The following is a 9,723-nucleotide window of genomic DNA, read 5'->3' on the forward strand; positions in this document are numbered from 1 at the left end:
ATTTTAAGTTGATTTTTGTATATGGTGTGAGATGACAGTCCAATTTCATTTATGCGTATGGATATTAATATGGTTTGGCTATGTCCCCACCCAAATCTCATCTTGAATTCCCACTTGCTGTGGGAGGAATCTGGTGGGAGGTAATTGAATCATGAGGGTGGGTATTTCCTGTGCTGTTCTCATGATGGTGAATAAGTCTAATGAGATCTGATGGTTTTAAAAAGGAAGATTTCCCTGCACAAGCTCTCTTTTTACCTGCTGCCATCCATGTAAGATGTGACTTGCTCTGCCTTGCCTTCCACCATGATTAGGAGGCATCCCCAGCATGTAGAACTGTAAGTTCATTAAACATCTTGGTTTTATAAATTGCCCAGTCTAGGCTATGTCTTTATCAGCAGCATGAAAACAGACTAATACAGATACTATATGGATATTCAGTTTTCTTAATATTTTTTATTGAAGATACTCTTCCTTTTCCTATTTTATATTCTTGACAATTTTGTCCAAGATGAACTCATTATAGATGTGAGGGGTTTTTCTGAGCCTTCTTTTCTGTTCCATTGGTGGATGTGTATATTTTTATGCCAGTATTATGCAGTTCTAATTACCATTGCAGTTGTATAGTATGATATCAAGTAGTGTGATGTCTCCAGTTCTAGCTAAGTGTTTTTTTTTTTTTTTTCTTTCTTTCTCATTTTTCCTTGTGCTAGTCACAATAGCCAAGTTACGGAATCACATTAGGTGTCCATCCAGGGATGAATGGATTAAGGAAATACGTATACAAAATGGAATAGTATTTATCATTAAAAAGTAAAGAAATTCCATCATTTGTGACAACATGTATAAAATCGGAGAGCATTATGCTAAGCAAAATAAGCCAAAAGTAGAAAGACAAATACTGTATTTTCTCACTTACATGTAGAATGTAAAACAATTGAACTCAGGAACAGAGAGTAAAACGATGGTTACCAGAGGCTAGGGGGTAATGGGAATGGGAAGATTATAGTCAATGGGTAGAAAGCCTCAGTTAAATAGGAGGAATGAGTTTCAATTTTTTTACTTTCTCTATTTTCATTTATTTTTTTTCTTTTATTGACTCATAATATTTTACAAATTGATGGAATTTTACATATTTAAATAATTATGGAATATTTTACATAACTCATTTATGGATATATACGAGTATCTGTTATATGCATAGAATGAGTAATGATCAAGTCAGTATATTTGGAGTCTCAATCATTTTGAGTATTTATCATTTCTATATGTTGGTAACATTTCAAGTAATCTCTTCCAGCTATTTTGAAATATATCACACATTGCAGCTAACTATAGACACTCTAGTCTGCTATCAAACATTAGAACTTATTCTATCTAACTGTAAGCTCGTATCCATATATCAACTGCTCTTAATTTTTCCCTTCTACTCTCATATCCTTCTCATTATCTGGTATTTGTCAATCTATTCTGTCTCCATGAGATCAAGTTTTTGCTCCCACATGTGAGTAAAAGCATGTGGTATTTTTCTTCTGTGCTTGAGTTAGTATTTAACTTAACATAATGACCTCTAGTTCCATCAACAGCACACCATGAAGAATATAGTTAATAGCTGAGTTCTCTACATCTTAATATAACTGAAAGTAAACTTCTAATGTTGTCATCAAAAATGTTAAATATTTGAGGTGATGGATATCTTTATTAGCTTAATTTAATCTTTCCACATTACATTCAAAAATCAGTTTTTACCTCCTAAATATATGCAATTATTTGCTACTCTAGAATAAATATATAACATTATAGCTTTTTTTTTTCCCTCTATGATAGGTTAAATTAAATAAAGATTTGAAACCCAAAGCAAGCATCAGTAAAATAAAGACTTTATGTTCAGGATAGACATTGAAAACTTTACTTGTTATTCTACAGGTTTTTGTATTTCAAATGTGAAATTGCTGTTAAATTCAATGTATGAATATGAATACTTCTGAACCAAACATAAAACCAGGAACCTTTCACAGAGGTCATATGATGATGTTTCCTCAAGTACAATAACAAATAAATCAGGAAAATAGTTTTCAGAGGTAATTATTGACTGGTAGCAAAGATACTATATTAAGAAGTGTACGGCGGAGTCTAAAAAAGACCAGAAACTTTATAGCAATAATAATGGTTCTGAAATTTATTTTCCGCATAAAATATGTTTGTCTGAACCTTTGGAAGGATCATATCCAGTATTAGCATTCAAATAGACCAACAATCTTAGGCAACATAACAGAATATAAGCCACATTGAAATAAACAATGTAAATTCTGATATCTTTATATACTTTAAATGGAAAAAAAAACTTTCAGAAAACTAGTTGGAATTCTACAGTGGCTGCTCAACGTAAATTGTCACTTTAATCCCATTTTAGCTTTATTATCTCTTAAAACATGCTCTCAGTTTATTTGTATATGAGATAAAGGCATACAAGTGGGGAAGAATTATTTTATCATTTCTAAAGCTAATAAAATTGTCAATGGGGATTAAACATTAATAAAACAAACAAAAAACATATTGTAGTAGTGAGTATCCCATGTCTGCCTGATGGAACGAAAAGTTGGTAATTATAAAACAATACTAATTCACAATTGTTGAGGATTTAATATGTGATGGGCAAGTTGCTAGACACTGCACATGAATTACCTAATAAAGATTTTAAAATTCTAGAAACTAGGCACTATTTATATCCTCATTTTATAAAACCTTAGAAAAATTGTGTAATTGCCTTGCATCACTGCAACTAATAAATAATGGGACATATTCTAGGTGACTAGATTTATGACATAATACATTTATTAGTATGGGTTTGTATTCATCATTCCAAGATTTGATGAAATGCACTTTAATTCTTTTTAATACAGTGAAACTAAGGAAGACGTGTCCACTTAACATGTGTTTCTAAATTGCAAATAAATATTCAATGCAGAATTAATTCTAATATAAAAATTGGTATACTTTTGGTGGTTTTATATATTTAATATGTTATTAACATATAGCCTTAAAACAATGAATTTAGTATTGTATTCAGTACTTACAATACAGGAGGGCAAGACTGTCTGTTTAGCAAAGCAGTGACGTTCCAAAAAGGGTTGCCAAGTGACAAGCTATAATGATTGCACAAGAAAACATTTGACCTGAGGCTCACACATACCTAAAATGAAGATTGTATAAATAACCAAGTTTGAGTTATTAATAATTTAGACGGCCATGAATCCTCTGGGTAGAGATTTTGTGTTTTCTTTTTTCTACATGAAACACACAGTATTAATATATATTCTTCTATCATTAACTATGTTTTACAAGCTATTCTACAGATAAGAGCATATGTTCTGAATTACCGAAGTTCTGAATTATGCTTGTGCATGGTTCATAAAAATAGAAAATGTTAACTTTATTCATCCTTTGGATTTACATTACCTAGACATATATTTTAACTTTTCATACTGTTATTTCATATGGTGAAATTTTAATTACAATTTCAATTAGATTTACTCTTTTTATTGCCTCCCTTTCTCTCAACATCTCTAAGTTTCCATATATTATTTTTTTCCTGAAAAAAATCACTTCAATAATCTTGGATTATATTTGTTTACCAATGTCGTCGTCTTTTTTTTTTAGGATAGAGTTTCATTCTGTCACTCAGGCTGGAGAGCAGAGGTGTGATCTTGGCTCACTGCAACCTCTGCCTCTCGAGTTCAAGTGATTCTCCTGCCTCAGCCTCCTGAGTAGCTGGGTCTATAGGCATGTGCCACCACACCTGGCTAATTTTTGTATGTTTAGTAGAGACAGGGTTTCACCATGTTGACCAGACTGGTCTTAAACTCCTGACCTCAGGTGATCTGTCCTCCTCAGCCTCCCAAAGAGCTGGGATTACAGGCCTGAACCACTATGTCCAGTCAGTTTAACAAAGTCTTCACACGTATACTTGTATTTTTATTGCCCTACTATACACAATAGCAAAGACAGGAAATCAACCTAGGTGCCCATCAGTGGTGGAGGAGATAAAGAAAATGTGGCACATATACACCATGGAATACATGCAGCCATACAAAGAAATGAAATCATGTCCTTCAAAGCAATATAGATGCAGCTACAGGCCATTATCGTAAGCAAATTAACAAAGAAATGGTAAACCAAATAATGCATGGTCTCACTTATAAGTGGGAGCTAAACATTGAGTACACATAGACATACACATTGAAACAATAGACACTGGGGGCTACTAGAGGAAGGAGACAAGGAGAGGGTAGTAAGGGCTAAAAAGCTAACCATTGGGTGCTATGTTCACTATCTGGGTGATGGGATCAATAAAAGTCCAAACTTCAGTATCACACAAAATATACTTGTGACAAACCAGAACATGTACCCCTGAATTCTCAATTTAAAATAAAAATTAAATGTATCTTATTTTTTAAGAACATTATCACTTCACAGAGAATACAAGGATGAAATGAAGAATGAGGAATATATCCAATTTGATTGATTTCTATCACCTATTGTTTGTTTCTTTGGAAAATTTTGAGAAAAGAGTAAGTAATCTGTAGTATTTCTGTAGATTCCTTAACATTTTCTTTTTAATTTTGCTTTCTGCCAGTTTTACTGTAATGAATCTGAGTAGATGTGGTTTGATTTTCAATTTACTGCTTGTAAATTTAGGTCTTCTTCAGTCTAGGAATATTCTTCTTAGCTATGATCATTTCAGATATTCTAATCTATTCTTTCCTTTCTGTATGGCAATTTAAATGTTAATTACAATACCACAGTTCTTCAAAGAGTTCATCTGTGAAATACGCATTACATTTTATTTGGACAGCTCTGTGATTCTGGACAAAATAATTATTAAAAAGTCTTACAACTACTTCATACTTTGATTCATTTTTAAAATTAACATTTCCCATGAGTACATTTTAGAAAAGAAACTATCCATCTCTCCAATACTCTTAAACCAGGCTAATGTCGAAAACATAAAAAGAAAATAAAAAAGAGAATAACAAAAATACAAAGAAAGTTGTTGACATAGTTTTATACACTAAAAAGGCTTTTGAGAAGAAATAGGCCTGTAATTTGCAGAACAAAGTAGGTAAACAAAATGGTTTTTTCCACTCTAAGCTATATTTGAAAGAGTTGTATTTTTCTATGTTACCCTCTTGGGTCAATGACTTACAACAAAAATATTTTAGCAAATGTAAATTAACATTTAATAATTTTTGGTAGTATGTTAATGTCTTTTTGAAAAATGAATAAAGATGAGTAGTTCTCCATCTTTTGTAATTAGTTTTAGTATAATAAAGAAGCAAAACACTTCACTTGACTAAACCAAAGTAAAATGATGCATAATTTTTACCCACTTAGTGTTTAGAGTGTCCAAAAAGAGAATGTAATTACTATGAATTTATAGAAAGAATTTGTATCAAGGATTTTTGTGAAAATAAAAAAGGAAAGTTTTGCAGGATTTTAAGCTAGGCATTGTTGGTGTAGTTATAGCTATTATTTTTATAACAAGAATAATAGGACATGTAGAAATTAAAATACACCATTTTGCATTTTGCATATCCAACTTTTTTTTTTTCCTTTTTGAAGTTGGAGTCTTGCTCTGTCTCCAGGCTGGAGTGCAGTGGCACAATCTTGGCTCACTGCAACCTCCACTTCCCCAGTTTAAGCCATTTTCCTGCCTCAGCCTCCCGAGTAGCTGAGAGTACAGGCACCTACCACGACGCCCATCCAATTTTTGTATTTTTAGTAGAGATGAGGTTTCACCATGTTTGCCATGATGATATCAATCTCTTGACCTCGTGATCTACCCACCTTGGCCCCCTAAGTTGCTGAGGTTACAGGTGTGTGCCACTGCTCCCAGCCTCAAAATTCTTTTTCTAGGGGGTTGGGGGCGTACAAAGTTTTGCTCTTTGTTGTCCAGGCTGAAGTGAAACAGCATGATCTCAGCTCACTGCAACTTCTGCCTCCCAGTTTCATGCGATTCTCCTGATTATCTGGGATTACAGGCATGCCCTGGTAATTTTCTATTTTTAGTAGCGAGGGGGTTTCTCCATGTTCGTCAGGTTTGTCTTGAACTCCTGACCTCAGGTGATCCACTCACCTCGGCTTCTCAAAGTGCTGGGATTATAAGCATGAGCCACTGTGCCTGGCCTCAAAATTGTTTTTAAAGACCTCACTAGAATATTTTTTTCTGATCATCTAATGTGTAATTTTTTCTGATCATTTATAAGATTTCTATATATTGATATGGTTTTTGAATTTTCTTTAATGTAAGTAAAAAGTTTTAAGCCCTATCAATAATTTTAGCATTCCCGGATTTTTTTACAGGAAAAATATCTGCATTAAAACTGTTCTTCTTATTTTGCAAGACCAAATCTTACTTTTCACTAAAACTATTTTATCCTTCATTCACTCATTTGTTCATTTATTTGTTTCATAGACATTGGCCTCTGTCTAAGTTGAGAAACTATATGGCACCATGGTTAACACTACAGCCTCCTAATGTTAGATTAGATAAGGTTCAAATGCTACCATCCCAACAGCTGTCTGAGCTAGGGCCAACAAATTAGCTTTTCAAAGTCAAATAACAGCAAGTCATTTTTATAGTATTTCTGGCACACAGAAGGCTAAGTGCAAATATTTGCTTTTTTTTTCTAAAAGAAATATTAAACATTTATTTAGAACTGAAAATGACCTCAGGGTAGAGAGCAGGTTCTGTTACTATATTTGTTGTTAGTGTTGTTATCATTGCTGTTTATAACAATGTCAAGCCAAATAGTTTGGTTAGCAGGCAGTCCCTGAAAAAGAGTAGTCATGTACTGAATATATAATACAAATACTACATTAGGCACCTTACAATTTAGTGAACTATGTGTAGGCCTAGCAAGTTTTCAGCAGCTCATTGGCATATATTTCACATAAAATAAGGAGGATAGGTTATTTAAATAATTAGAAAAATTTGTTATAAAGTTACCTTATTTGTAAAATATGAGTCTCACTAATACCCTGTAAAATTATTTCAAGGAATTAAAAAGGTGATATCTGCAAATTTTTTTCATAAGGTCATCACTCAATAAATAAAAAGCATTCTAATGACAGTGTTCTGCTCAGTAGGAAAATATCAGAAGCATTGCTATTAAGATCAAGAACAAAGCAATATTACCCTACATTTCCATTATAATTCACAATTAGTGAAGGTTATTAGAAATATTAAAGGCTATGCTGGAGGTATCAGCTAAATATATTAGACAAAATGAATCAATTAATTACATAAGAATGTTCAAGAAGAAGCAAATTATATACACCATCTCTAAAATTCCCTATTAACCACACAGTTTTCTCAAACAGAAGAGTTCAACACCTTAACAGAACACTAAGTAACATAGAAATTAAATAGCCTTCATGCACACACAGAAACACATACAAACTAGTTTGAGAGTATAATGGAAGAGAAAACACTTTTTACAATAGCAACAAGAAAGCTTAAAAGTACAAACTTAGCAATAGATGTGCAATATCTACAATTTTAAAACATTTATGAACAATAAAGTAAACTTGAACAAATGACAAAACATTTGCTATTAAATAGAATAATTTAAGGTTTGAGTTTTCTAGATGTTAAAAATAATTTTAATAATAAAAGTAGAGTGTAAATTGATAGAGTCTTGATCCTTGTTTTGTTGTTAATGGGATACCTGAGATTGGGTAATTTATTAAAAAATAAAAATAAAAACAACTCACTGGTTTATTTTGCTCACATTCATGAAGGCTAGAAGTCCAAGAGTGGGTAGCCCATCTAGTAAGGGTCTTTTGCTGATTCAACTTATAGTGGAAAATAGAAGTGGTATTGGACATGTGCAAAGAGACACAGTAGAGACTATGCAAAATAATTTATTTATGAGAGCAGACTCCTACAACCCAAATACCTTCCAGTAGGCATGACAGCCATTCTGGAAATCATATTTCAACATGATTTTTAGCTGGAGGCAAACCACAGTGAAACCATAGCACATTGTTACCAGAGGATAGAAGCAGAGTGGCTTTAATTGGGAACTGCTGGTAAAAGGGGACAATGTTTCAGTCAGACAGAAGGAAGAAGTTTTTGATATCTATTGCACAGCGTGGTCACTATAGTGAATAATGTATATTTCAAATGTACAAAGTATAAATTTAAAGTTTTCTCACCACAAAAAAGCATGTAAGACAATTGACATGCTAATTAGGTTGATTTAATTATTCTGCAATGGTAAAGTATTACATTGTACCCTGTAAACATACACAATTAATATTTATCAATTAAAACAAATCATATGATGTATTAGTTTATACTCACACTACTAATAAAGACATACCTGAGACTGGGTAATTTATAAAGGAAAGAGGCTTAATTGACTCACCATTCCACATGGCTGGAGAGGCCTGAAGAGACTTACAATCATGGAAGAAGCGAAAGCGAACATATCCTTCATGTGGTGGCAGCAAGGAGAACTGCAGAGAAAAATGGGGGAAAGCACATTATAAAACCATCAGATCTCATAAGAACTCAGTATCAGGAAAGCAGGATGGGGAAAACTGTCCCCATGATTTAATTATCTTCACCCTCCAACAACACAGGGGGATTATAGAAATTGCAATTCATGATCAGATCTGGGTGGGAACACAGCCAAACCTTATCATTCTGCCCCTGGCCCCTCCCATGTCTCATGTCCTCACAATTTAAAACGCAACCATGCTCTTCCAATCATACCCTGAAGTCTTAACTTTTTCCAGCTTTAACTCAAAAGTCCAAGTCTAATCTGAGATAAGGCAAGTCCCTTCCTCCTATGAGCCTGTAAAATCAAAAGCAAGCTAGATACTTCCTAAATACAATGGGGGGGGGTACAGATATTCTGTTAATATAACCATTTCAAGTGGGAGAAATTAGCCAAAACAGAGGGGCTATGGGCCCCATGCAACTTTGAAATCCAGTAAGGTGGTCATTACACCTTAAAGTTACAAAATAATCTCCTTTGACTCCATTTTTCATATCCAGGTCATGCTGATGCAAGAGGTGGGCTCCCACAGCCTTGGGCAACTCCACCCCTATGGCATTTCAAGGTACAGCCCCCTCCCAGCTGCTTTATGGGCTGGCACTGTCTGTGAGTTTTCCAGGTGAATGGTGGAAGCTGTCGATTGATCTACCATTCTGAGTTCTGGAAGACAGTGGCCCTCTTCTCACAGCTCCACCAGGCAGTGTCCCAATGGGGACAGTGTGTGGGCTCTAACCCCACATTTCCATTCTACACTGCCCTAGCAGAGCTTCTCCATGAGGGCTCTGCCACTGCAGCAAACTTCTGCCAGAACATCCAGACATTTTCAGACATCATCTGAAATCTAGGTGGAGGTTCCCACACCTCAGTTTTTGACTTCTGTGCACCCACAGTCTGAACACCACATGAAAGATGCAAAGGATTGGGGTTTTCATCTTCTGAAGCAATGCCCTGAGGTTTACACTGGCCCCTTTTAGCCATGGATGTAGCTGGAGAAGCTGGGACTCAGAGCACTATGTTTCAAGGCTGCCTAGAGCAGCCAGGCCCTGGGCTGGGTCCAAAAAGACATTTTTTTCCTGCCTGTGATAGGATGTGCTCCCATGAAGGACTCTGACATGCCTTGGAAACATTTCCCTATTGTCTCTGTTACTAACATTTGGTT

The sequence above is a fragment of the Sapajus apella genome, unplaced genomic scaffold (genome assembly GCF_009761245.1).
Source record: "Sapajus apella isolate SASKATOON/1434 unplaced genomic scaffold, GSC_monkey_1.0 scaffold9, whole genome shotgun sequence".
Classification (NCBI taxonomy): domain Eukaryota; kingdom Metazoa; phylum Chordata; class Mammalia; order Primates; family Cebidae; genus Sapajus; species Sapajus apella.